General features: G+C 43.9%; 1 protein-coding gene across 2 annotated transcripts in view; it reads left to right on the forward strand.

Moving 5' to 3' along the window:
- The first annotated feature begins 17,920 nt into the window (after positions 1-17,920).
- LOC124595645 (non-symbiotic hemoglobin 1-like) overlaps positions 17,921-25,822 on the forward strand; it is a 73,430-nt gene continuing 65,528 nt past the window's right edge. For both annotated transcript variants that reach the window (XM_047134478.1, XM_047134479.1), the window contains exon 1: positions 17,921-18,016. The gene's annotated coding sequence lies outside the window, so the exon portion shown is untranslated. The remainder of the gene's footprint in view (positions 18,017-25,822) is intronic.

Genomic DNA, 25,822 nt, shown 5'->3' on the forward strand with positions numbered 1-25,822 from the left:
CGCAGCTAATACTGTCTGCTCAGGGACTAATGTATGACAAGAACAGGAACAGTTCTTCACACTCCTCTGGAGCACGCCAGATAATACTTCAGTGTCCGTAGCTGATACTGAATCTAACCTGCTGTGTTCAGCTTGCCAGAAAACTTTTATTCCGGTTGTAAAGTTGAATAGATATTTCATTTAGAAGGTGTCAATTTGGTATTTAATCGAAAATATTTCGAAATGCCGAAATAATCTGGTTTTCTTTTTCAGGCGTACATAATGGTAAAAATTAAATACAAAAATAAATAGACGTTGAAGAATTCCATCGTCTCATCGTTGGAAATTCTAAAATAATAGCATAACCGATTATCGACCCAAAGTAGATTGCGACACCTACCTACAAACTGTTTGACCTCAACATGAAAGTATATCAAGTGAATTTCAATTTTTTCTTCTACATAAGACATATGTGATATCGGCACAACATTACTGTTTGTTTGCTGATTTCATTCATACTGCACAATCATTCCGAAATTGTATTTTAGGTCCCTGGAAGAAATCCATATTTGAGATACGGAAACCAGTTTAATACGTTACACCGTATTTTGCTATTACTATTTGCAGACCGTTATGAAATAAGAACGTAATACGATAATAAGTTTCATTGGGAACTAACTCATTTGGCTAATTTCAAAATTGTATCATATATTAACAAAGGAAACTGTTGCGTAATATCAGAATTCGATTAAAACAATATTTTTAAAAGTAACATTCATCATAAGATGCTGGAGGACAAAAGATTATGTTTTACACACGCAACTGTAATCCAAACGCATCAGCTGAATTAAAACTACTAGAATTTAAATCTTAATATTAAATTCTCCACAACGCCAGAAATACTACAATCTCGCAAAATTTAAGACCAATGGTGGAATCAACACGAAAATTCCTCAAATATGAGACACTTTACACACGAGTTCTCAGTCGTCTTACATTTCGTAAAAATTTCAAGTACTTTATTTTGCTACAGTGACAAACTTGTGAAGAATAATGATGGACTCCAGTATGGCTGCAACTGCATTCATCTACTCTGAAACAAATGTTCGATCAGATTTAATACGGAACATAAAAACTCCTTAGTTAATATTAACATAAATTAAAGAGCACCAGACTTCAGAGAGCTTAGTTCTATTAATAAATAAATATTTATACTTCATTTTGTGAGATCACATCTCTTAAACTGGCGGGGAGAGGGATGTCTTTAAATATGTATTTGCTAGACGACAAGCATCACTTCAGAATGAACTGATGTAATGTTAAGTCATACAGAACCACAACACTCAATTTTTGTGTGTGTATGTTGGCAACATTATATTCACATGTCCGATGTCAGTCGTGAACATCTTCTGTGAGTTCTTTACGAAGTAGATTCCGAGCTAAGAAGACAGTTTTGATTTATCGATATTTACACTGCACATAGCCACAAAAACAAAACAGTGCAAGTGAACTTGAGGACCAGAGACCGGGAATCCACTGGAGAAATTAAGTTCGTCACTTGACATTGATGAAATACACAAGGTGGAATTGTGACATGACTGAAAGAGGGATCAGACTTCTTTTTATCGACCCCGTGCGTAGGTAGAGTCGCGAGAGTTCGTTGGTTTCGCAGTGTCATTGGCAGTCGCGGCCGGGATAGACGGTCTCCTGGCGAGCGAGACAAATTATACGACGTACTTCTCTGAAGAATAACTGAGAAACGTTTACTGATGTATCTTTAGTTTTCTGTAGCTCTGAATTTGGAGAGTGTGATATAACTTCATAATCGACTGTTCATTAGCGAAGCAAGATCGATCATGGCACCTAACAAAAAACTCTTCGACCTAACCAAAATTATACACGGCCTCTCGCTAGTTCCCTTCAGCTTCCGCAGATAATCTGCACGAAGATGAAAACAGCTTACTGGTTCAAAGTTAGGCAAGTCAAGAGACAGACGAAAACAAATCGCTACACGATCACATATAGGTCTTTTCCTACCAGCCACGTGAGAGCACTGTAAGCAGCGCACCTGCCCGCGAAAATTGGAAAACCTGCTGACCACTCCATGCCTTCTTGTGGGAAACGTACTTCCTTGTTCCTCCCTTACGGAAGTGGTAATTTTTAGACCATGGTAGATCACTAATCTCTGAACTCATAAATCACCAATGTTATCGGAACAGCGCAGTAGCTCAAGACAGACAAAAATTTCTACTCACTGCAGGGCTCCAACTCAGTTCTCGATTACTACAGTTACCAACAACCCTGGAAATGTGCAAAGTGCTGTTTCCTAGCAGGAATTCATCCAAGTTGATTTCCAACAAGTACCAGAAAAGACCTATTCTCGAAGGCCAAGTCACTCGGCTTTAAAGCATCATTGTAGAATCTGAACACTTTAGAAGGATCGGGGGAAGACCAACTCACTAGCACTAGGCTGGGCAAAGTCCTCAGCAGCCAATAGCGCCTACAAAAGCTCCTCCGACAAAATGTTAGTCAGCCTCTTAAAACACACAACTGGCCATTAAAATTGCTACACAACGAAGATGACGTGCTACAGACGCGAAATTTAACCGACAGGAAGAAGATGCTGTGACATGCAAATGATTCCAACCGATTTCTCATACACAAACAGTAGTTGACCGGCGTTGCCTGGTGAAACGTTGTTGTGATGCCTCGTGTAAGGAGGAGAAATGCGTAACATCACGTTTCCGACTTTGATAAAGGTCGGATTGTAGCCTATCGCGATTGCGGTTTATCGTATCGCGACATTGCTGCTCGCGTTGGTCGAGATCCAATGACTGTTAGCAGAACATGGAATCGGTGGGTTCAGGAGGATAATACGGAACGCCGTGCTGGATCCCAATGGCTTTGTATCACTAGCAGTCGAGATGACAGGCATCTTATCCGCATGGCTGTAACGGATCGTGCAGCCACGTCTCTATCCCTGAATCAACAGAAGGGGACGTTTGCAAGAAAACAACCATCTGTGCGAACAGTTAGAAGACGTTTGCAGCAGCACGGACTGTCAGCTCGGAGACCATGGCTGCAGTTACCCTTGACGCTGCATCACAGACAGGAGCGCCTACGATGGTGTAGTCAACGACGAACCTGGGTGCACGAATGGCAAAACGTCATTTTTTCGGATGAATCCAGATTCTGTTTATAGCATCATGATGGTCACATCCGTGTTTGGCGACATCGCGGTGAACGCACATTGGAAGCGTGTATTCGTCATCGCCATACTGGCGTATCAGCCGGCGTGATGGTATGGGGTGCCGCTGGTTACACGTCTCGTTCACCTCTTGTTTGCAATGACGGCACTTTGAGCAGTGGACATTACATTTCAGATGTGTCACAACCCGTGGCTCTACCCTTTATTCGATCCCTGCGAAACCCTACATTTCAGCAGGATAATGCACGACCGCATGTTGCAGGTCCTGTACAGGCCTTTCTGGATACAGAAAATGTTCGACTGCTGCCCTGGCCAGCACTTTCTCCAGATATGTCACCAACTGAAAACGTCTGTTCAATGGTGGCCGAGCAACTGGCTCATCACAATACGCCAATCACTACTCTTGATGAAATGTGGTATCGTGTTGAAGCTGCATGGGGAGCTGTACTTGTACACGTCATCCAAGCTCTGTTTGACTCAATACCCAGGTGTATGAAGGCCGTTATTACGGCCAGAGGTGGTTGTTCTGGGTACTGATTTGTCAGGGTCTATGCACCCAAATTGCGTGAAAATGTAATCACATGTCAGTTCTAGTTTAATATATTTGTCCAATGAGTACCCGTTTATCATCTGCATTGCTTCTTGGCGTAGCAATTTTAATGGCCAGTAGTGTAGCTCACTGAATGCTTTTGAGAGCTGTAGACGGCATATAATTGGTACCAGCCGCTCACGTAACCGCTCACTACTGACGTAAATCGTAACAGTCAAGTGGTTTGTGTGTATCAGTTGGTTGTATGTAATCATCGGCGTACGTAAGATGAGTTGACATCGAGACTTTAAAGAATGTAGGAAAGAGCTACCGTGTTTGAACGTAACCATGATCACACCGTGATTGAAGTCGCCTGATGTATTGGTCAGTCAGTGCGAACTGTTCAACGTGTCTAGAAGCAATGGTGCAACCATGTAATATGATGTAAGAGCAAAGTCGTAGGAAGTTCGTAACCGTCAGGGACCCATAGAAGATGTGAGGGAGTATTTCTTACAGCAGATGAAACGCAGCATTCAGGACCTTCACAATTTAGTGGCTCTGCGGCATGTAATCCCCAATGACAGGATAACACGCCTGAAGAAGCTTGTGGACTCTCTTCTTTGCCGAAATGAAGCCATTATGAAAGCGAGACACGATGTTACTCGGTACGAACGGGATGTCTCTTGAGCAATCCTTCCTTTTGTCCTGTGCACTTAGTAGGACAACTGCAAGCACAAAAAACGGCGGAAATCGTCTATACTAACAATAAAGCTGTAAAATCATCATTACTGTTTGTCTTTGAACACGTTAATCTCCAATACAACTTGACGGATTTCTATGGATTTTTCACTGATAACTGCAGCTTAGCTTGGGTCAACGTACAGGCTATATTTCATCAAATCATATCATGGAAAAACTTATCGTAAAAGTTTTACTAATATTTTCTTGTCTGTCTGTTTGAACACGATAATCTTCAAAACTAAAAGACGAATTTTCGCGAGGTTCACGGAGGTAACTATAATACAGCTTTGGGCTCCGTATTGTCTATATTTCGTCAGTATCGGGTGAGGAAAAAGAACGTTATTCATACGTATTGTGAAAATGGGTGCACTACATCGCCTCCGAAACCACTGGAACAATTCCAACCAAATTTGGTACACATACCACTTACTGTATGGAAAGAATCGCTGCGCGGAGGGGGGAGGGGGGAGGGGGAGAGGGGGTAAGAACCACCTATCTATTAAAAGGGGTGGGAGTGAAAAATTAGTGTAGGCCACGATGCGCGAATATCGAGGTTCTACTTATCTAGTACTTGAGAACGAGAGCAGGTGGTGACTTGCAACAAACTTTGCACCTAGTTTCAAAGCTTTACGAAACCTTTTCTCGCTGACATTCCACAAAACGATGAAAGGAGACATCTTTATCATTTACTACGTTTCAGCTGTTCATTTTCGCATCAGATATGACATTTTAGTTTGTTACTTCTTTGCTACTAACTGTTTCGCCACACATTTCGCAGACACTTTTCACATATACCACTGAATGTACCTGCAAAATTGTATGATTGCACGACACGTAGCACTGAATGTATGAGATCATGAACACTGACTTGCGTGAAAATATGTCACATCACGCATGACGTATATATTTAATATTACTAACCCGATGAAGAGATTCCGATCAAATTTTGGTAACGAGATAGCTTGAACCCTTAGGAAGAAGAAGTCTACTTTAGAAAGTGTATAGTTCAAGATACTTATTGATTTGAAGAATATTACGGGAATTAGGAGAAAATATTCACTCTTTGATAAAGCTATTTACTCTCTGAGTTTTGAACTTTATCACATTTGTGAAAATGACTTCATTGGACGATACGTGCTACGAGATACGATTCAAAGTAATGAGTGTAATCCTTATCAATCTTCAGTCTGTTTAATCCATACTTCCACAGTATTTGTTGTGTAATGTACACGTTGCATAATGTGTAGGTAATATATGTGCTGTCCAGCATTTCAGAACGAGAGCACTTAGTGACTTGCAACAAACGCATGATTTCAAATCTTTACGAAACTTTTTCAAACAGCCTCCACAAAATAATGAAAGGATAAAAGTTTATTGCTTACTACATTTCTGCTGTTCGTGCAATGAAACTGTCCCATCAGGCATGGCGTTTAAATTTATTACTTCATTGTTGTCAACTATATTCGCAACACATTTAGCAGACCGTATCCACATATACCGCGAAATGTATCTACAAAAGTATATCAGTGTACGACACAGAGGAAGGGGGAAGAGGAGATGAACAGAGAAACGAAAGAAGGTGAGGTGGACAGGGAGAGTGGTGAAGTGGAGATGGAGATAGAAAGAGCAGACGGACAGAAAGAGGGGGAGGAGGAGATGGATAAAGAGTGGAGGTAGTAGCACATGGACAGAGAGAGAGAGAGAGAGAGAGAGAGAGAGAGAGAGAGAGAGAGAGAGACGGGAGAAGATGGACAGCGAGAAGGGGACGGAAGTGGTGGGCAGAGAGAAGGGGTAGAAGAAGATGAACAGAGAGTGGGCAGAGGGGATCGACAGAGAGAGAGAGGGAAGGAAGAGATGGACAAGTAGAACTGAAATAAACACATAGCTGGGCAATTCCGGGCACTCAGCTAGTTCTGAATAAGTTTAGCTCCCTCAACTGCATTGCTGTCTATACAAAATCAGTCTTTCATGCAGTATGCGTATCATAGAACAGACATCTTTTATTCTGCCTTGTCAGAATCTATAGTTCTCTTCCTGAGGTGAGTACCTAATAATTTCGATCATCCTGACTGTTAGAGGCAGTGTACTTGATTGCAATATTGAGCTGATAAATGGGATGTCAAATAACGAAAAGCAAAGGGGACAAGCAAGCAGTATGTGCCCTGAGGGTGATTACAGAAATGTGTCTCAGTACTGGCAAGAACACATAGAAAATGTTGTGGGGAAGGCTAACCAAAGACTGCATTTTATTGGCAGGACACTTAGAAAATGTAACAGACCTACTAAGGAGACTGCCTACACTATGCTTGTCCGTCCTCTTTTAGAATACTGCTGCGCTGTGCGGGATCCTTACCAGATAGGACTGACGAAGTACATCGAAAAAGTTCGAAGAAAGGCAGCACGTTTTGTATTGTCGCGAAATATGGGAGAGAGTGTCACAGAAATGACACAGGATTTGGGCTGGACATCGTTAAAAGAAAGGCGTTTTTCGTTGCGACGGAATCTTCTCACGAAATTCCAATCACCAACTTTCTCCTCCGAATGCGAAAATATTTTGTTGACACCGACCTACATAGGGAGGAACGATCACCAAGATAAAATAAGGGAAATCAGAGCTCGTACGGAAAGGTATAGGTGTTCATTCTTTCCGCGCGCTATACGAGATTGGAATAATTGAGAATTGTGAAGGTGGTTCGATGAACCCTCTGCCAGGCAATGTGATTTGCAGAGTATTCATGTAGATGTAGATAGCTTTTTTCCATCTGGGAATAGCTTCCGATGTTGAAGATTGACAGCAGCTTCTCAAGAAACTGAAAGAAACAGATGCTTAGTGTACTGATATAATGGATCGAAACTTCCTGGCAGATTAAAACTGTGTGCCCGACCGAGACTCGAACTCGGGACCTTTGCCTTTCGCGGGCAAGTGCTCTACTGGCAGAAGTAAAGCTGTGACTACCGGGCGTGAGTCGTGCTTCGGTAGCTCAGTCGGTAGAGCACTTGCCCGCGAAAGGCAAAGGTCCCGAGTTCGAGTCTCGGTCGGGCACACAGTTTTAACCTGCCAGGAAGTTTCATATCAGCGCACACTCCGCTGCAGAGTGAAAATCTCATTCTGTGATATAATGGATGTTTGAGAGTTACATGGAGAAGTAAGCGCAGTCGTGAAACGTGAATAATACGCTTAATAGTTCAACATTAGAAGAGGATAGAGGCAGGGCTAGGGGTGCGAAGCATCACTCACAATATGTAACACTTTCATACATAAAGCGTTAGTTGAAAAAAGGGAAAAGTCTATAGCAACAATAGTCAAGATACAATGTCAAGCAATAAATACGTCACCCACAGTTTCTCAGATAATATGAGAGCGGATAATGCGCATACATTTGGAGACAACATTATCATGATGCATTGTAAGGATAAAATCGAAATTAAGCCACTCGTAAGCAAAGTCAAGTCGCAGGTCGCTCATTACACAGGATGTTAGAAAGTGACGCAGCCTTCTGGGAGAATGTTTCGTTTCTCTTGCAGGTACGAACATTGTTTAATTTAGGTAGAGAAGACTACATATTACAAAATAAAGTATTAATTGTGGCCTAATACATGAGATGTGTCGGTTGTGCCGAGACTTTTGAGGCTGCCAACACAGGAATGTGTAATAAGGGTGCAGCTGTAAGCCAAGTCCCGAACGACAGGAGACGCAGCAGCCAAACCAAAACTCCGCTACTCTGGCCACAGGCAGGACAATCGGGACCGACCGACTGCCATGTCATCCTCAGCCAATGGCGTCATTTGGATGCGGTGTGGACGGCCGTTGCCGGCTTTCTTGACAGTGGAGCCGCTACTTCCCAACCAAGCAGCTCCTCGATCCTCATCACGAGCCCGAGTGCAGCACGTTCCGGTCCTCCGACCACGGAGAGATCCATGGCAGAACCCGAAAGTTCACCACGTAGGTCTACCGCACGGCAGTCGCTGAGCGACAGTGGTGGACAGGAAATTTAGCACATGCAGCGAAAATTTCTGACAACGGAAGAGTTGACAGTCGTGCAGTCTGCATGTTCAGTGTTTCTCATTAAGGCGTAACGCTCGTATCACAACAATTCTCGCAACTATGACATCATTTTGACGTCACACACAATATCGACGACCGCATGATCGGCTATCAACTTTCGTTAGCACTCGATACGGGCCTCTCATAAAATTTCAAGCGCTCGTACCGACGATTTACAAAAACAAGTCATTCTTGGAATGATTTACACTCCTGGAAATTGAAATAAGAACACCGTGAATTCATTGTCCGAGGAAGGGGAAACTTTATTGACACATTCCTGGGGTCAGATACATCACATGATCACACTGACAGAACCACAGGCACATAGACACAGGCAACAGAGCATGCACAATGTCGGCACTAGTACAGTGTATATCCACCTTTCGCAGCAATGCAGGCTGCTATTCTCCCATGGAGACGATTGTAGAGATGCTGGAGGTAGTCCTGTGGAACGGCTTGCCATGCCATTTCCACCTGGCGCCTCAGTTGGACCAGCGTTCGTGCTGGACGTGCAGACCGCGTGAGACGACGCTTCATCCAGTCCCAAACATGCTCAATGGGGGACAGATCCGGAGATCTTGCTGGCCAGGGTAGTTGACTTACACCTTCTAGAGCACGTTGGGTGGCACGGGATACATGCGGACGTGCATTGTCCTGTTGGAACAGCAAGTTCCCTTGCCGGTCTACGAATGGTAGAACGATGGGTTCGATGACGGTTTGGATGTACCGTGCACTATTCAGTGTCCCCTCGACGATCACCAGTGGTGTACGGCCAGTGTAGGAGATCGCTCCCCACACCATGATGCCGGGTGTTGGCCCTGTGTGCCTCGGTCGTATGCAGTCCTGATTGTGGCGCTCACCTGCACGGCGCCAAACACGCATATGACCATCATTGGCACCAAGGCAGAAGCGACTCTCATCGCTGAAGACGACACGTCTCCATTCGTCCCTCCATTCACGCCTGTCGCGACACCACTGGAGGCGGGCTGCACGATGTTGGGGCGTGAGCGGAAGACGGCCTAACGGTGTGCGGGACCGTAGCCCAGCTTCATGGAGACGGTTGCGAATGGTCCTCGCCGATACCCCAGGAGCAACAGTGTCCCTAATTTGCTGGGAAGTGGCGGTGCGGTCCCCTACGGCACTGCGTAGGATCCTACGGTCTTGGCGTGCATCCGTGCGTCGCTGCGGTCCGGTCCCAGGTCGACGGGCACGTGCACCTTCCGCCGACCACTGGCGACAACATCGATGTACTGTGGAGACCTCACGCCCCACGTGTTGAGCAATTCGGCGGTACGTCCACCCGGCCTCCCGCATGCCCACTATACGCCCTCGCTCAAAGTCCGTCAACTGCACATACGGTTCACGTCCACGCTGTCGCGGCATACTACCAGTGTTAAAGACTGCGATGGAGCTCCGTATGCCACGGCAAACTGGCTGACACTGACGGCGGCGGTGCACAAATGATGCGCAGCTAGCGCCATTCGACGGCCAACACCGCGGTTCCTGGTGTGTCCGCTGTGCCGTGCGTGTGATCATTGCTTGTACAGCCCTCTCGCAGTGTCCGGAGCAAGTATGGTGGGTCTGACACACCGGTGTCAATGTGTTCTTTTTTCCATTTCCCGGAGTGTATTATAATTATTGCTATAACAAAATGTGACGTAGTCATTTATCGACGGTTAATGCCTTCACGTAAGAATGTTCTCTTAGGAGTGAGCTATTATCGTTAACAATTTACAAATTAAGAATAAAACACACTTGTTTTATGATTTGCGGTATGTCGTTTCAATGTAATGCAGCACTGAAAATTTATAAGATACATCTCAACTTTTCCATTAAATGTCACTTAATAACGCATCAGCGATACAAGCCTTCAAGATAGAATATGACAACCAAGACCGGAGTTAAACATCGCATGAATAACGTCGTCTTTCTGGAATCTAAAGTTTTTTGTTAGCATCCCCTTACATGCAATTTTTTTCATGTTAACGTTGTTAAGAAATTCTGTTACTTTCTTATGAACGAAATACAAGTATGTTCTGCAATACTGGATGTTATTTTCATTCAGCCTGATCTGAGAACGAAGTATGAAATAAATATTTAGCGATTTCCTAGGATGAGGTTAGTCAGGAACCTAAGAGGTCACTAAGTTGCTGATAACGAAACGAGCAAGAATAAAATTCATATTCTTCCTTCATAAATATATTTGACTTTTTATTTCCGAATATGTGCCGCCTTTCGTGTGTATGGTTAGGCAGTAACGTAAGAGAAAAGTTTGGAAGTTTGTGGTAAAGTCTTATGGGATCAAACTGCTGAGGTCATCGATCCCTAAGTCTACACACTACTTAATCTAACTTAAATTAACTTACGCTATGGACAACACACACATCCATGCAAGAGGGAGGACTCGAACCTCGCCGCGGTGGTCTAGCGGTTCAGGCGCTCAGTCCGGAACCGCGCGACTACTACGGTCGCAGGTTCGAATCCTGCCTCGGGCATGGATGTTTGTGATGTCCTTAGGTTAGTTAGGTTTAACTAGTTCTAAGTTCTAGGGGACTAATGACCTCAGCAGTTGAGTCCCATAGTGCTCAGAGCCATTTGAACCATTTTTTGACTCGAACCTCCGACGGGGAAAGCCCCACGGACCGTGAGAAGGCGCCTATGGGACTTAACTTCTGAGGTCATCAGTCCCCTACAACTTAGAACTACTTAAACCTAACTAACTTAAGGACATCACACACATCCATGCCCGAGGCAGGATTCGAACCTGCCACCGTAACGGTCCCCCGGTTCCAGACTGTAGCGCCTAGAACCGCTCGGCCACTCCGGCCGGCGAACGTAATAGAACAGCTTAAATTGCTGCGAGTGGAACGAGGAGCATTAATTAACATTCATATTCTTGCCTGTCAAAAATCTTTCGCTGTTTATTTAAGAATCTGCGCCGGTTTCCGAGGGTGTCGTTAGACAAGAACCTAAGAGTACAGCTTTAATTACTGCGACTGAAACGAGCAGAAATGAAATTCCCATTTCGCTCTTTATTTCCGAATATATGGCGATTTCCGAGTGGTTACACTGGAACCTACGAATACAGCTTTAAGTACTGCGACTAAAACGATCTTAAATGAAATTTGTAATTTTTCTTCTCACAAATATTTGTCTCTTTATTTCCGAATATGTAGCACCTTCTGAGTGTGTGGTTAGGCAGGAACCTAAGTGGACAGCTGAAACTTCTGCAAGTGAATTGAGGAGCAATAATATTCATATTCTTCCTTGTCACAAAGTCGATAGTCGATCAGGCGGTCGTCGATATTGCGCGTGACGTCTAAATGACGCCATGTTCAAATGTGTGTGAAATCTTATGGGACTTAACTGCTAAGGTCATCAGTCTCGAAGCTTACACACTACTTAATCTAAATTATCCTAAGGACAAACATACACACCTATGCCCGAGGGAGGACTCTAACCTCCGCCGGGACCAGCCGCACAGTCCATGGCTGCAGTAAATGACGTCAGGTTTATGGGAATTGTGAAAGGAGCAGTACCCGTCGTTAACTGACTGCTACGCCTTATGTAGCCAGTCTGGCCTCTCTGTTGCTGGTGCCGACACGACATTGCACAGGTGTTAAAAGATGCACCCGTAGAGAATTCGTGATATTTAGCTGCTTGCTGAGGTCAATGGAAAAAGTGTAGTTTTCTGTTGTGGTTCATGTCTGCTGTAATGCCTAATACGAAAGAACTCGTTGATTGCTTTTGTCTGATGAGGCATTGTTCCACGTTGATGATTATGACTGACACATTTGGACTAAAAATGGTTCTGAGCACTATGGGACTTAACATCTGTGGTCATCAGTCCCCTAGAACTTAGAACTACTTAAACCTAACTAACCTAAGGACATCACACACATCCATGCCCGAGGCAGGATTCGAACCTGCGACCGTAGCAGTCGCGCGGTTCCGGACTGAAGCGCCTAGAACCACGAGACCACCGCGGCCGGCACATTTGGACTGCAGAAAACCCACATAAGCTGGACGAAGCCCTTGTGCATCCACAAAAAGTGGGTGTTTGGTGTGGAGTATATCGTAGGCGAATATTCATCACTTTTTTTCATGGCGCAGTGAACTGTGAGTGTTACGTACAAATGGTGCAAGAATTTGTAAACATATCCCAAGATCAGTTAGAGAACACGTGATTTCAGGACAGTGCTATGATTCATATAACCAACGACTCTGTGACTTTCTTGGATCAGTGTTTTCATGAACAAGTGACTGCAAAGGACTTATGCCCCCCACCCCCGCCCTTGGTCTCATATTCAAAACGTATCCACCCCTTACTTATGAAGTGCAAAAAGTAATTCGACAATGTGGTGCTGAAATTCCTCAACAGTCACTGCAACGACTGAATATTTTTGGTTAAGCTAGAACACGACCTTAATGAATACGCATTGAAAATACAAGTTACTGTGACAAGTCAGTAATGTTGGAAACAGTGTACACACCACCGCACACTGAAAGGCTTATCTCGTAATCGTCCGACTACATTCGCCGTACATACATGCACTTTTTTACTCCGTTAGCACAGTGTAAGCTTAAAACGTGGTATTCAAAAGACTCACTAAGCATACTTATGAGTGGCAGAATTAAGGCATCAAGTGAGGAATAATGACGTTCTTAGCTGCTATGCAAACTCTGTTACAAATTCTTGACGATGAAGAGCTTCTGAACTGCGACCCATGTGCATCCCCCAGGGGATGGGGTACCTGGACGGAAGATGCGCGAAAGGTGGAGGCGACAAAATTATGGGCCGGGCAGCACGGAATATATAGATTCTGTTACCGAGCAAGAAGATTATCTTCCTAAAACTCTGTAAAATATCAATAATTCCAGACTGATAATTCCTTTCTGCGCCAGGCCAGATTGACTGAACCGAACACTGCTTAATTTTCACTTACGGAATAGTCAGATCTCACGAGGCACAGTAACTCTACATCTATTTTCGGATTAAGTGTGAAGGATTAGTTTCAGTAATTCATCATGTTTTTTTGTGAACTTTTATTTTCAGTAGAGTGAAGTGCAGGTTTTCCTTTTATTTAATGAATGTTACGTGAAGTCGGCAGGTACATTTATTCCTTGGTTGTGCTGGTTTACTCTTTGTATTATTATACCCACGTGGTGACGGAACAAAAAAAATGGTTCAAATGGCTCTGAGCACTATGGGACTTAACATCTATGGTCATCAGTCCCCTAGAACTTAGAACTACTTAAACCTAACTAACCTAAGGACAGCACACAACACCCAGCCATCACGAGGCAGAGAAAATCCCTGACCCCGCCGGGAATCGAACCCGGGAACCCGGGCGTGGGAAGCGAGAACGCTACCGCACGACCACGAGATGCGGGCGGTGACGGAACATTTGATCATAGGAATTAGGTCAGAATTCGCAGTCAGATGGAAAATTCGGAGCCCCAATAGGACTTTATGTACTGTATCGGTTGCTGTAATCGGAATTGTTTTGTTAGGCCCCTTATTGACAGTTCGCCCGAACCAATTTGCCGGAATCGACTTTCACTGTAAAGTTAGCGCTCAGAAACTAGAGGGTGGAATTGTTGAAATTAAACCCAGGCCTAAATAGAAGAGCCACCACAGTCTGATTACAACGTGAATTAAACATTTAAGGTCGTGGTCAGTTACGTGAATCGAGGCCACTTTCAACAACGTTATTAACTTGGAACGAAGTGGGTCTACGTCTTTCTATATCTTTCGAACAATTATAGTACATAGTTAGAAGTAACGAATTCTACTCTAGTATGAAGGGCTTGTCAAGCGATTTCGAGGCGAGGTATAATTGAGGTGTAATGAGGAATCATGATGAAATGAACAATTATTTATCTTCCATTCATGCGCGTATCACAAATACAGCATTCTCTATTCAATGGAGGTATAGCACGGTATGTTCACTACAGTTCTCACATGAATCTCCCAATAAACAACGTTTATTTTATCACATTTCCTTGTTATACCTCACCCCGAATGTACCACAATGAGTATCATTATTCTTTCTGTCCGCGGAAGCATGATTCGTTGTAGCGATGCAGATGTTTGGTACAGGGCCGCTTCGAGAACGTTTCTCTACACAAGCGACACATCATTGCGCCCCATCATTTTATTTCCCTCCGTTTTCTGCCCCCTACCCTCACACACACACACACACACACACACACACACACACACACACACACACACACACACACTTAGAGAGTAGTTGCCTTTCCGTGGCTTTTACTCATTTTTCTAATCTTACTGAGGTCATTTTATTCACATCGTAAATATAATACTTCCCTTCTGTTGATTAATAGTAAAATTCATGCTTTTTAATGTGCTGTGCCTGGATTAGATTACTGGGCACATGATCAGTTTAAACCCACACGCTGATCACTGGAATGGTGTCAGATAAAAATAGTTGCTGCAAGCTGTGAGCCACATGAGATGTATTACTTTACGGTAAACATTATAATAAAACTTTTATTATTAGATACACACGGCGGATCACAGTTAATGCCGAAAATACTTCGCGTGAAAGCAAAGCGTAACATAATCAAAAATGCCCCAATAAACAACACTTTGCAAATTACATAACTGATACAACCGTAAATGTATGGTTACGAGCTGCTGCTAACTTCAGCATCAAATGTTATCCTAATTATTACACCGAGGGAGATGACGCACTGATTAGTACACTGGATTCGCATTCGGGAGGTCGACGGTTCAAATCCTCGCACGGCCATCCCGATTTAGGATTTTCGTGAATTTCATAAATCACTTCAGGCAAGCGCCGGAACGGTTCCTTTGAAAGGACACGGCCGACTTCCTTCCCCATCCTTCCCTAATCCTGTGGGTCTGATGATGTCGTTGTTTGGTCCCCTCCCCAAATCAACCAACCAACTAATTAGTAAAAACGTAATAGGAATATAAACTTTTTATTAAGTCTCAGTCAAATTGGGCTCAAATTTACCCCCTGGCCCACATTACCTCGCGCAACATTGGAGAATATGGCACATGTGTGATGGGGCACAGGCACATTTTGCTACTGACTGAAAACGGCAGCAAAAGCGCTAAGATGTAACAAAATGGATAGGCAGATCAAAGCCTGTGCCTTGACCACCAACGCCACCTGACGTTAGCCATGTTGTTATTTCTGTCTGCCATCACCTAAAAGATTGAGTGTCGAGCACTCCTGCTGATATGGTTGAAGTAGCGCAGCAGAGAATTGCACAGCCCTGTCAGTATTCACTGAATGATCCGGGGTGTTTAAAAGAAATAATACTCACTGCAGAGATGAGTGCGGTATTATCTCTAAATATGAGCAGACACGTATGCAACTGTACTGTGAATTGCACCATGTAACCAGCTTAAGAAGTGTTGTATTTCTTGTTAAGGTGCGCCTTGGGGAAATTTGAGTCAATTAGATGGTGACTTATTCGAAAAGTCTACTTTTAAAATTCATTTGTACTAATTCGGACAATATTTCATACTGTGTCACTGTTGGTTCACAACCACAGTTATGTCGCGAATGGCTAATTTGCGGACCCATGAATACTGGAAGATTTTTGCTACTGACATCATATACTTTCGCACGTGTCACTTTTCGCGTTTGGCGCTCGTCTCAGCTAGGGGTACCGAAAGTCTTGTGTCGCTTGGAACTTAACAGACCCTACTTTGGCGCAAATTCAGAGAAAAAATTTACGAAACTCGAACATAGGACGGGCAGACTTGAAGCCTGTCGTTTGGTGAGTTGAGCTAACGCCGTTGTTCAATGGATGGCATTTTTATATTGTATTCGACAGGTTGGTAAAACTTTGCAACTCCATTGATCAAGACTGTGTGACAAGGGGAATCTATTAGAGCAACTTTTGTTACATCCACGTCTCAACGTCAAATGAGCGAAAGATCAGCAAAATCGACGACACACTGGATGTAAGCTCCCCTTGATAGTTATATTTCCATAATCTTGCTTTACATTTTGAACACCCTGTAACATTTAAAGTGCACAGATTCACAGAAATGCTGTCCACTCTAAGAGGTGTGTCTACCCAGTCGAGGCTGCTGCGTTTCGTTTCCGGAAGATGAAGGCTATGGTTGTGCTATGTTGTGCATGTAGTACCACCCGTCTGACTTCAGAATACGCTAGGGGATTTCGTGAAGATGAGGAATTGTGGTTGTGGTGTGTTTTCAGTGTGTAAGCTTATTTTCAATGTGTAAGCTTATCCTTGTTGTTTTGTGTGTGTGTGTTATTGGTCCCTAAAGCGTGGCGTAAGGGTTACTTTTGGGCGTTTGTGAGAAGCTTCTGGTGGTTCTTGTCCCAAATTTTGAATAGAAAGTGGAGTGAAGTTTGTGTTGCTTCGTAAAATTTGGTGGATTTATCCTGAAAAAGTGTTTATGTGGTGGGATGGCCTAGAAGTCTCTTATGTGTGTTGGGGACAGATACGTCAGCACCTGAGATGACACGGAAAACTTTGTTCTGGAGACGCTGCAGTCTTGTTAGTGGTATGTCTGACGTCATAGTTATCACTTGCAAACCATACAAGATGACCGAAAGTGCGAGCTGGCTCCAGAGGAGGAGTTTGCACTGAACTGTTAGTCCGTTACCTTTCAGGAGGGGATACAACATACAGAAAAGCTCGAAAAAATGTTAAAATGTGTGTGAAATCTTATGGGACTTACACACTACTTAACACTACTTAACCTAAATTATTCTAAGGACAAAAACACACACCCTCGCCCGAGGGAGAACTCGAACCTCCGCCGGGACCAGCCGCACAGTCCATGCTGCAGCGCCACAGACCGCTCGGCTAATCCCGCGCGGCAGAAAAGTCCGCAGCCTTTGTTTGCTGCACTGGTGAGATGCTTGTTCCACGTTAGGCGTCGATCAATCTCAAGGCCCAGGTATGCTACAGTACTCCACCAAATCAATTTCCTGCTGTCAATGGCGAGTTGACGATCAGGGAGCTTGATTTTGGAGGTAAAATACATCGCCTGGAACATTGTGGGGTTGTTCGTTATCTTCCATCGATTACACCACAGCGTAATCTTGTCCAGATGTTGCTGGAGGTTGCGATGTATTTGGAGGAGGCTGCTACTACTTACGTAAATGGCGGTTTTCGGAAGAGATGCAAGAAAGTGTAATCTTTTGCTCAGCTAATTGAAACGTCCGTCCTTGAAGTCGAAACTTATCAGTACCTGCTGCAGGATGAAGTGCCGTACAGCTGACGAGGGACCAATAGGTATTACGTCACACAACTACGTCGCGAGTCAGCGGGCACCGCCGCCGCCGCCGCCGCCGCGAAGAGAGTGGATCCGCGCATGCGCAGAAGGCCCCTCCAACTTCGCTACAAGAGGCGGTCGCGCACGTGGGTTGTGCAGTCGCTGGTAACCCGGCACAGACAGGCGCCGCTGGACACGCATTGTATTCTACTGACCGCTGCAGCTCTGAGAAGCGTCGCGTTACTACGCTAGTTCCAGGTTAGACATCGTGACTCACGGTTAATACACATAGTCTTAAGATAATGTACTTTTCTTTTTACAGGAGTTCCATTTTATCTCTCCTAATGGCTTTTTTTTAATTTTTTTTTATCTGCAATCTCTCTGCTTGTCTGATGGAACTGTGAGTTATACTGAAGAGCAGCTTCATAACTCAGCCAGTTCTCAGTTCCAGAAACTGTCAACAGCGTATCGTCCTTTTTTAGCTTTTCTGTATTTCCCTTTACCGATCACGAAAACTGACAACGGCCGGGAGAGCTGTGTGCTGACCTCATGCCCCTCCGTACCCACATCTGGTGACGCCTAAGTTCTGAGGACGACACGGCGGCCGGTCGGTACCGTTGGGCCTCCAAGATGTGTTCGGAAAGGTGTTTGTTTTTGTATTTCTCTTACATTAGATATTCCGTCTGTAGCCATCCCGTCAGAACCAACATCTCAAAATGGTTATTGAACTGCGAGGTAGTTTAACGCGCAAGCCCTCGTGAGGGAACTTCAAAATTTAAGCAATACGTTTTTATGGCCAGCCAAGTAACTTTTATCGAATGCGGCACATCAAAGTGACACAGATACATGACACAGCTTTCAACATAGTCATCAAGCCTGTGTAAAGCAAGACAGAAGCCGCTCCATGGTCGTGGAAGCGTTCGTACGCTGCTGTGTGAACCTCCACGTCGTAAGGAAAGTTCTTCCCCCCCCCCCCCCCCCTCCCTCTCCGCCCCGCCCCGCAGACAGGTTTTTTTTCTCCATTGTCTGCGTATTGTAGTCTGTGGACGAAGTTTGTGTCCTTCCTTCCAGCTCAGCATCACCATCGACAGTGTGGCCTTGGTTGAATTTTTGTGGCCGGCCTGTGTGGCCCAGCGGTTCTAGGCGCTTCAGTCTGGAGCCGAGCGTCCGCTACGGTCGAAGGTTCGAATCCTGCCTCGGGCATGAATGTGTGTGGTGTCCTTAGGTTGTTAGGTTTAAGCAGTTCTAGTTCTAGGGGACTGATGACCTCAGAAGTTTGGTCCCATAGTGCTCAGAGCCATTTGAATTTTTGGCACTATTTCACATCGTCTGGATACTACATCGCATTTGGTCTATGCCGTCAAAATTTCACGGTGAATCTGTGCGAAATTTAAACGCTTTGCTCACAGAAACCATACCGTGTCGCGGACTTCGACTTTGTAGTAAATTTCCAGTTGCCACGCCTCTTCATTCACTCACTATGATGCACCTGTTATCAGTACCGCAGCAGAAACGTGTCTGCGAGAAATGCAGAAAACCTAATGTCTTCTGACAACGTGCCGCCCGTGTTGCGCAATAGTCTTAGCGTGTGACGACGTATGAACTTACATTCTGAAGCCCCTACGTATAGCATATAGTACGCTATCGAGAAAGCTGTGAATCAGGCTAGCATTCGAAGCTACAACTGTCGATAGCCACGAGATAGTTGGCCAGACTGCCATCAACAGCTGCGTCAGTAGTTTTACTGCTTCCGGGATCCTTAAAAATGCTATGATGAGTCGCTTCCTGTTCTTATGCTCCAACAATAGACTATAAAACGGTAATTTTATGAGTGGGGAATAACATGGAGAAAAGAAAAAGATGGCATGATGCCGACTATTTGGCACCGAGTGCACATGCAACTTCCTTTTCTAAAACCGAATTTTTCAGTTATCTTCTAAAAAAAAAAGAGTCACAACTTCAGAAAAACTGTAAGTCTTCTAGATGCAAGTGCTGTATTATCATGCGGGACGCCTTCGACCAGCAGCAGCACTTACATTTTTAAAAATTTCTTGGTGCTACCTCCATTGAGTTAATTGCATTTTTCTAACGAATTCCCAATGTTTTTTCTCTCATAAATTAAATTTGTATGCGAGTCTGTTTAAAACCCCTTTGCAGCACAGATGACTTCTTCATTCTACTAATATTTGTTCCCTCTGAACCGCTTTTCTGGTGTTGGGAAACAGAATATATATATATATATATATATATATATATATATACTCCAGGTTCACGTTATTCTGTTCCATATATATATATATATATATATATATATATATATATATATATGCCCGTATCTTCTTACATCTTTTTCAACTCAACATCGAAGTGGCCCTGCCAATTAATAGTATCACTTTTGTTAGCAGACTTCACCATCACCTACTAAAGGTTGTGACCGCGGTTTTGTGTCAAAAAAGTAAGGTGTATCCGTATTTCGTGTGCAGTCAAGTAACGTCGCTATAGCTCTCTTTGATTGTTGTTGTTTTGGTTTCAGTTCGAAGAGTGATTTGATGCAGCTCTAGAAGCCAATCTGTTCTGTGCAACTCTCTTCATGTCAGCATAATTTTCTTTTCTCCTCAATTCGATTCAGTATCTACCCATTAGTTTTTAGATCTATCCATCAGATCTTCAGCATTCTTCACTACCACCACATTTCGAAAAGCTTGTGTTCTCGTCTTGTGTGACCTGCTTAACGACTGTTTTTCACTTCTGTACCACGCTACACTCCAGACAATTGCCTTCAGAAAATACTACCCAAACTTAAAATTTAGGGTCGATGTAAAGAAATTTCCCTTTTTCAAATTTTCTTTTCTTGATACTGTAAAACATAATTGCAAAATGTAAACTTTCATGGCCAGAAATGTCACAATTATTAAAATATTCGGGGCTATTATGCCGTGGTTGGATGGATTTCAAATTAAAACCCGATGTTTCGCTTCCATCTGCAGAGGAGATTTTCGAGGTGCATCGTAGCTTCTTTGAGTGTCCATTTCACACACTGGCTCGCCTGATTTTGCCAGCCTGCATTTTATATCGTCTATAGTTCGGCCACTGTCAGTTACTTCGTAATCTAATTCCCTCAGCATCGCCTGATTAATTTGACTACATTCCATTACCCTCATATTACTTATGGTGATGTTCATCTTATAACCTCTTTTCAAGACCCTTGCATTCGGTTCAAGTTGTCTTCCAAGTCCGTTTTTATTCCCGCTGAAGATTTACAACGTCATCAGTAAATCTTAAAATTTTTATTTTTTCCCCTGGACTTTAATTTCCATTTCAAATTTCTGCTTTTTTTCACAGCTTTCTTTGTGTACAGACTGAATGACATTAGGGGCAGGCATCGACCCCGTCTCTCTCCCGCCTCAGCCACTGCTGCCCTTTTACATCCTTCGACTCATTGCCACTGCAGTCTGGTTTCTGTAGAAGTTGTAAATAACATTTCGCGCTATGTATTTTATCCCTGCTATCTTCAGAATTTCAAAGAGTGCATTCCATTCAGCATTGTCAAAAACTTACTCTAACCACAACTGCTATGAAAGTAGTTTTGTCTTTGTTAATCTGTCTTCTAAGGTAGTTCCTGAGGTCAATATTGCCTCGCGAGTTCCTTCATTTTCCTGGAATCCAAACTGAAATTCCGAGATGTAAGGTTTCATCAGTTTTTTTTTTCATTCTTCTGCAAATATTCATATCAGTATTTCGTAACCTGTGACTTATTAAACTGATGGTTCGGTAATGTTCACACGTGTTAGCGTCAGCCTTTTATTGAAAATGGAATTACTTCGTTCTTCTTGGAGTCTAAATGTACACTAATGGCCATTAAAATTGCTACACCAATGAAGAAATGCAGATGATAAACGGGTATTCACTGGACAAATATACAGGGTTATTACAAATGATTGAAGCGATTTCACAGCTCTACAATAACTTTATTATTTGAGATATTTTCACAATGCTTTGCACACACATACAAAAACTCAAAATGTTTTTTAGGCATTTACAAATATTCGATATGTGCCCCTTTAGTGATTCGGCAGACATCAACCCGATATTCAAGTTCCTCCCACACTCGGCGCAGTATGTCACCATCAATGAGTTCGAAAGCATCGTTGATGCGAGCTGGCAGTTCTGGCACGTTTCTTGGTAGAGGAGGTTTAAACACTGAATCTTTCACATAACCCCACAGAAAGAAATCGCATGGGGTTAAGTCGGGAGAGCGTGGAGGCCATGACATGAATTACTGATCATGATCTCCACCACGACCGATCCATCGGTTTTCCAATCTCCTGTTTAAGAAATGCCGAACATCATGATGGAAGTGCGGTGGAGCACCATCCTGTTGAAAGATCAAGTCGGCGCTGTCGGTCACCAGTTGTGGCATGAGCCAATTTTCCGCGGGCTACGCGTGAAACTTGCCCGCACGCGTTCAACCGTTTCTTCGCTCACTGTAGGCCGACCCTTTTATTTCCCCTTACAGAGGCATCCAGAAGCTTTAAACTGCGCATACCATCGCCGAATGGAGTTAGCAGTTGGTGGATCTTTGTTGAGCTTCCTCCTGAAGTGTCGTTGCACTGTTATGACTGACTGATGTGAGTGCATTTCAAGCACGACATACGCTTTCTCGGCTCCTGTCGCCATTTTGTCTCATTGCGCTCTCGAGCGCTCTGACGGCAGAAACCTCAAGTGCAGCTTCAGCCGAACAAAACTTTATGAGTTTTGCTACGTATCTGTAGTGTGTCGTGACCGTATGTCAATGAATGGAGCTACAGTGAATTTATGAAATCGCTTGAATCATTTGTAATAGCCCTGTATTATACTAGAACTGACATGCGATTACGTTTTCACGCAATTTGGGTTCATAGATCCTGAGAAATCAGTACCCAGAACAACCATCTCTGGCCGTAATAACGGCCTTGATACACCTGGGCATTGAGCCAAACAGAGCTTGGATGGCGTGTACAGGTGCAGCTGCCCATGCAGCTTCAACACGATACCACATTTCATCAAGAGTAGTGACTGGCGTATTGTGACGAGCCAGTTGCTCGGCCACCATTGACCAGACGTTTTCATTTGGTGTGAGATCTGGAGAATGTGCTGGCCAGGGCAGCAGTCGAACATTTTCTGTATCCAGAAAGGCCCGTACAAAGCTTACAACATGCGGTCGTGCATTATCCCGCTGAAATGTGGGGTTTCGCAGGGAACGAATGAAGGGTAGAGCCACAGGTCGTAATACATCTGAAATGTAACGTCCACTGTTCAAAGTGCCGTCAATGCGAACAAGAAGTGACCGAGACGTGTAAGCAATAGCACGCCATATTATCACGCCGGGTCATACGCCAATGTGGTGCTGACGAATACACACTTCCAATGTGCGTTCACCGCGATGTCTCCAAACACGGATGCGACCATCATGATGCTGTAAACAGAACCTGGATTCATCCGAGAAAGTGACGTTTTGCCATTCGTGCACCCAGGTTCGTCGTTGAGTACACCATCGCAGGCGCTCATGTCTGTGATGCAGCGTCAAAGGTAACCGCAGCCATGGTCTCCTAGCTGATAGTCCATGCTGCTGCAAACGTCGTCGAACTGTTCGTGCAGATGGTTGTTGTCTTGCAAACTTCCCCATCTGTTGACGCAGGTATCGAGACGTGGCTGCCATGCGGATAAGATGCCTGTCATCTCGACTGCTAGTGATACGAGGCCGTTGGGATCCAGCACGGCATTCCGTATTACCCTCCTCAACCCACCGATTCCATATTCTGCTAACAGTCCTTGGATCTCGACCAACGAGAGCAGCAATGTCGCGATACGATAAACCGCAATCGCGATAGGCTACAATCCGACCTTTATCAAAGTCGGAAACGTGATGGTACGCATTTCTCCTCCTTACAGCGTTTCACCAGGCAACGCCGGTCAACTGCTGTTAGTGTATGAGAAATCGGTTGGAAACTTTCCTCATTTCAGCACGTTGTAGGTTTCGCCACCGGCGCCAACCTTGTGTGAATGCTCTGAAAAGCTGATAATTTGCATGTCACAGCATCTTCTTTCTGTCGGTTAAATTTCGCGTCTGTAACACGTCATCTTCTTTGTGCAGCAATTTTAATGGCCAGTAGTGTATTTAGTACTCATCCGGACGCCCTCAGACTTTCCGTTATTCAGGGTCAATTGTCACTTTTCACATTCGAAATATTTTATTTAAATTATTTTGTATAAGGGGCTACCAAAAAAGTTTTCGTCTAAGGGGGTTGCTGCAGCGTATGTGCAACATAGCGCGACTTCGATTCGGGTACATGAGCACCGACGTGTAGGCAAGGGATCAGTGTGGTATTCGTGTCTTTCCGACGTGCGTGCGGTAAATGCGGAATTGTGGACTACGGTGATACTTCTAGAAAATGCGCCCAAGTAGGACCAACGTGCTTGGTAGCCGAAGGACAAACACCGGTAGATATCCATCAAAGAGTGAAGAATGTGTACGAAGCAGCACGTCTGCCGAAAACTGCAGTTGTGGAATGGTGCGCCAAGGGCTGCTGCTGCTTGGTGATAACGCACGTCCCCATATCGCAAGTCTCGTAACGCAGAAGTTACTCTGGCTCAAGCGGAAGACACTCGAACATCCGCCCTATAGTGCTGATCTCTCTCCATACAATTATCACGCCTTCGGTTCGTCAAAAAGGCTTTGAAGTGTCGACTGTTCTTGTCGGACGAGGATGTGCAGCAGGCAGTTATGGACTTCTTCACGCAGCAGGACAAAGCAGCGTGTTACCACATGGGCGTCCTCCGCCAGGTGCATCGGTGGGGGGCTTGACTAATGGTCATGGAGATCTTTCCTAATTGGCTTGCCGATTCTGGAGTGTATAGCCTTCGAACGGAAACTTTTTAATCGCCTCTTGTAATTCATTTCGATGTATTGATGACTTTACTCAACTGCAAACTGTCTAACAAGGGGAGTCCACGACGTTTGGAACGCGGATTCATTGCAAACTTCGCACACTCGTAGCCCTCCACGAGGAGAACAAAATGTGTAAGCAGCAGCGCGTACTTGTCAAGCGTTATTGAGAAAATCGCAAGATAATTTCGGTCGTCAAATATATACCTGTGCGTGGCCATTTTTAGCATGAGGCGGCGGCAGACGAGTGGTTAGCGATCAAGCCCCGTAATCGATGAATCGAGTCCCGTTCGTCAGTTTTTTTTAATTGCTAACACAGTAATTTTCTTTACTATTTATATTACAATTGATGTAATGGGAAAAATACGTGTAATCGCATGAATTTTTATTAAATTTACAATGTTATTTGGCAGTCTACAAATTTTTATTATCACAAATAATATAATATTCGTAACTATCGACTAGTTATACTGAAAATGTATGCTTGTCCGTGTCTTCAAAATTGTTCGTACTTAATCAAAAGAGAACGATAAACTGCTTCCCGTGAAGACGCTATTAAAATACAGTCGATACTACATGACCAATTATCAGCGCCGATATTTAAGGAAATGCTGCGTTATGCATGGTTTGCTTCCAAATTATCGTCTGAAAGAGAGGTTTTCGAAAATGTTAGCGAAGTTTGTTTTTCCATTGAAAACCTCAAAAGACCTTGCGTACGCGGAAACATAGCGTTTATTCAGCTGGTGCCGTTTAATTTTATGTTTTCAATGTTTTTACGAAAAATACCGTCCTGAAACCTGTACTCGTGATGTCGAAAGCGACGATTAATTCTATATCTTTCGAAAGCAGTCTGTGCCGGTCAAAACTTGGAGGTAACAAGTCGTTTAGGGCTCCTTCCAGGTATAAGGGATTTCTCAAATCACGGACAAGCGTACATTTTCAGTATCACTTTATGCGTTTGGTCGTTTACTAGTCGAGTGTTATGAATATTATATTATTTGTGATAGTAACAATTTGTAGACTGCCAAATAAAATTGTAAATTTAATAAAAGTTCATCTGATTACACTTATTTTTCCCATTATATCAATTGTAATATAAATAGTAAAGAAAATTACTGTGTTAGAAATTTAAAAAAAAA

The sequence above is a fragment of the Schistocerca americana genome, chromosome 2 (genome assembly GCF_021461395.2).
Source record: "Schistocerca americana isolate TAMUIC-IGC-003095 chromosome 2, iqSchAmer2.1, whole genome shotgun sequence".
Classification (NCBI taxonomy): domain Eukaryota; kingdom Metazoa; phylum Arthropoda; class Insecta; order Orthoptera; family Acrididae; genus Schistocerca; species Schistocerca americana.